The 3,943-nt window shown below is 41.5% G+C and overlaps 1 non-coding gene across 1 annotated transcript; it reads right to left on the minus strand.

The window, feature by feature from the left end:
* Positions 1-1,056: 1,056 nt before the first annotated feature.
* On the minus strand, positions 1,057-1,188 carry LOC132652614 (small nucleolar RNA SNORA17). Its single transcript, XR_009590209.1, has one exon. It is a non-coding gene; the product is annotated as a small nucleolar RNA SNORA17 (small nucleolar RNA).
* Positions 1,189-3,943: the final 2,755 nt, after the last annotated feature.

The raw sequence follows: 3,943 nt of genomic DNA on the forward strand, positions 1-3,943 counted from the left end.
CTGCTCTCCTGAGTACAGCAGCAGGTGAGGGGCAGGGACAGATCTCCCATTCTAATGACCTCAGGGCCGGATCACCTGCCTTCCGTAGGTGGTAAGGGACAAATTTGGAGGAGGGTATCTTTCCCTAGTCCACACTACCACATGGAAGATGAGTGGTAGGGGCAGATCTTCCATGCTTGTATCCTCAGGGCAGCTCACCCAGGACCCTCACAATGTGCTGGGCCTGCTGTCTAAAGAACTATAGCTGGCTAGGGGCTGGGTTAGCTCTCCTGTTCTCTCATCCCCATGGCCAGATCTCCCAGGATTCCCAGGAGAGGGGTGGGGCCAGTTCTGCCAGTTCTTGGACTCACCATGTCCCTGGGTGGCAGTCCAGCTCAGGGACATCTGTCTGACCTTTGGTGGGAACTGAACCCTGCTGCAGGTCGACAGGACCAGACATGGCCCTTGGTGACAGCACAGACCAGGAGCTAACTATGGTCCTATGTAGTATCACTGTCTATTCACATCAGGCTGTTCCATACTACCCTTGAGTTTCCAAGTCTGCCTCTCTTCATTATGCCCATATTCTTCTATTTCACTTTCTCTTCCATTTTTTCACCACTTATTTGATACTCTTAGTAGCACATAGGATCTCTCGGTATCTGTGGTCATCACAGGAGTGGCCCCAGGTGTGCTATTCCCCACTCATGCATTATGATATCAGGCAGAGGTCATCTTGGCCAGTCTGTCTCTCTAGGCCTACACAGCACCGTCCTGGTGGTGATCTTAGGCTAGCCCACTGTCCATTCTCTATGGTGTTGATCTGGTGGTTACCTCAGGCTTGCTCCTCGCCCATTCCATCCAAGTGGCCCCATGGAAGGATCATCTGTTTGGGGCTCACTCTTGCCTGAGGTCCCTGATCCCATTTGGGGTTCTTCTAGTCTCTGGTTTGCTTCCCACCCTGAAAGCCTGTCCAGGTCTGTGCAGTGCAGACTGGTGGTTGTCTCAGTCTAGTTCCTTGTCTAGGCACCCTGGTGCTGGAATGGTGGTCACCTCAGGCTTTCTTTTTTTTCAGGAAATGTTAGGCTACTATTAATTAAAATACTCAAAGCTCAGAACACTAAGCATAGATATAGCTTTTCTCCTCTCTGCCACCTACTGAAGCATATGTAACACAGCAGCCATACTTGCAATACCTCTAAGGGCAGGGTTATTGAGTATTTTTGCATATATGTTTATAAATAGAATTGGTCTGCAATTATTTTTCTTAGTTGATTATTTGGTAAGTTTCAGTATTAGGGTGTCTGTGGCATCATAAAATAAATTTGTCATCATGTTTCTATTTTGTATAATAGTTTGAGATATGTTACTATTTTGTAGACTAGCCTGAGACATATTGGCATTAGCTCTTCTTAGAAAGTCTGGTAGAGTTCTTCACTAAAACCATCTTGTCTTTGGCTTTATTTTTTTTGTTGGGAGACTTTAAATTATGCTTCTATTTCCTTAGAGGTTATATATATGTTTGTGTATATATGTATGTATGGGTATATATAGTTTATCTGATCTTGATTCAACTTTGGTAAGTGGTATCTATCAAGAGTTTTTCCATTTAGTATTTTTTAAAAGATTTTTTAAATTAAAATTTTATTTTTTATATTAGTTACAGTTTATTCACTTTGTATCACAGCTATAGCCCCCTCCCTCATTTCCTCTCAATCCAACCCTCCCTCATCTCCTCTCATTCCCTGCTCCAAGTCCACTGATAGAAAGAAGGGGGAGATAGTGGGACCTGGAGAGGACAGGAGCTCCACAAAGAGGGCAACAGAACCAAAATATCTGGGCACAGGGGTCTTTTCTGAGACTGATACTCCAACCAAGGACCATTCATGGATATAACCTAGAACCCCTGCTCAGATGTAGTCCATGGCAGCTCAGTCTCCAAGTGGGTCTCCTATTAAGGGGAACAGGGACTGTCTCTGACATGAACATAATGGCAGGCTCTTTGACCACCCCTTCCTGAGGGGGGGGGCAGCCTTGCTAGGCCACAGAGGAGGACAATGCAGCCATTCCTGATGAGACCTGATAAACTAGGGTCAGATGGAAGGGGAGGAGGACTTCCCCTATCAGTGGACTTAAAAGATTTTTAAAGACAATTTGTGGAATACAGGTTTTTATGACCCAATCATTCTTTGGGTTTCATCAGTGTCAGTTGTTATACTGCCTTTTCATTTCTGATTTTGTTAATTTGGATATCCTCTCTCCACCTTTTAGTTAGTTTGGATGAGGATTTGTCCCTCTTGTTGATATTCTTAAAGAACAAAATTTTGCTTCATTGATTCTTTGTATTATTCTTTTTGTTTTTATTTTATTGTCTTCAGCCCTCAGTTTGATTATTTCCTGCTGTCTCCTTCTCTTGGGTATGATCCTTTCTTTTGGTTCTAGAATTTTTAGGTGTGCTGTTAAGTTGCTAGTATGAGACTGCTCCATTTAAAAAAAATGTAAGCACTTGTTCCTATGGACTTTCCTCTTAGCACTACTTTCATTGTGTCTCTTACCTTTGGGTATATTGTGTATTCATTTTTGTTGAATTCTGCAAAGTCCTTAATTTCTTATTTCTGTTTTGACCCAGTCATCACTTAGAGAGTTGTTCAGTTTCTATGAATTTTCAGGCTTTCTGCTGTTTCTGATTGTATTCTTACACTGGCATGTACACATCTTTCTTTGGGGGCAATTATAGGTCTAGGTGCCTTGGTCTCTGTTTCCTTTCTTCTCCCTGGAATAAACTATGTTTGAGTAGATGGTCTCCACTTGAATTGTGGACTGAACTTCTGATGGCTTTCATAGCCTCTAGTTTAGCAGTGGGTGTCTGCAGAATTAGGGAGTGGGACATGGTGATGGGGAGAGATAGGAGATTTCAATATGGTGGAGACCACTGGGAGAGTGGGGGATGTCCATGGGCAGGATGCCTACCTGCAGTTCTGGTGGCAGGAATGGGCTCTGGTCAAGCAGGTATCTTCCTCCCAGTTAGGAGCTGGGGCATGGCCACAAGGGGAGACTGGAGATAAGGTGGGCAGGCTCCAAGAGAGTTGGAGAAGTTTTTGGGCAGGTGATCTATCTAGAATTCTGGTGGCCAGTGTGAACAGATGGTTTCCACCTAATCAGGGTGCTGGCTCAGTGAGAAACCATTCCCCAATGTCTTATACTATAGATATCTTTAGTAATTGTGAGAAAATGTATGTTAGTTTCATAACTTATGAAGCAAAAATATCCTGAAATATTTTTCCTGGTATTTATATACTTACACTTTAAATACTTCTCTTTTAAAATCAATTTTCTTAATTTGTCATAAAAGGAGAAATGTACCTAAAGGTTTTTCCACATTAATAATATATTGTATTTCTTTCTATTGTGACTTTCACATATATTTGAAAAAATAAGGAAAATCAAAAGATTTTTCCACAATCTTAGCAAGTGTTTAATATTTTTTCTTACTGTCTGTCTAAAAAGCGAGAACTATTTGAAGGCGTACTTAGAGTTTCCTGTTTGTATGAGTTCTCATCAATGTATGTACTCACATATGTACTAAATGGGAAATAAAGTTTATCACATTTCTTACAGTTAGATAATTTCTCTTTGGTATTAATTTTCATATGGCTTTGAAAGACATATTCATATACATTGTAATAGAATTTTTCTTTTTTTTTCTATTGTGTGAGTTCTTGTATTTCATGAGGGATGTGAAGCAACTGAACATGATTTTTTTTCAGTTTTCTCCAGGTTTCTCCTCTCTATTAAGAAACAGCAATTGAGTCTGGGGAGATTGTTTTATGGTTAAGTGCATTATCTTCTCTTCTAGAGGACCTGAGGTCTATTCCCAGCACCTATATGGCACCTCACAGCCATCTTTAACTTCAGTTCCATGGGATTTGATTCTCTCATTTGGCATCTGTAGGCACCAAGCACT

The sequence above is a fragment of the Meriones unguiculatus genome, chromosome 2 (genome assembly GCF_030254825.1).
Source record: "Meriones unguiculatus strain TT.TT164.6M chromosome 2, Bangor_MerUng_6.1, whole genome shotgun sequence".
NCBI lineage: Eukaryota > Metazoa > Chordata > Mammalia > Rodentia > Muridae > Meriones > Meriones unguiculatus.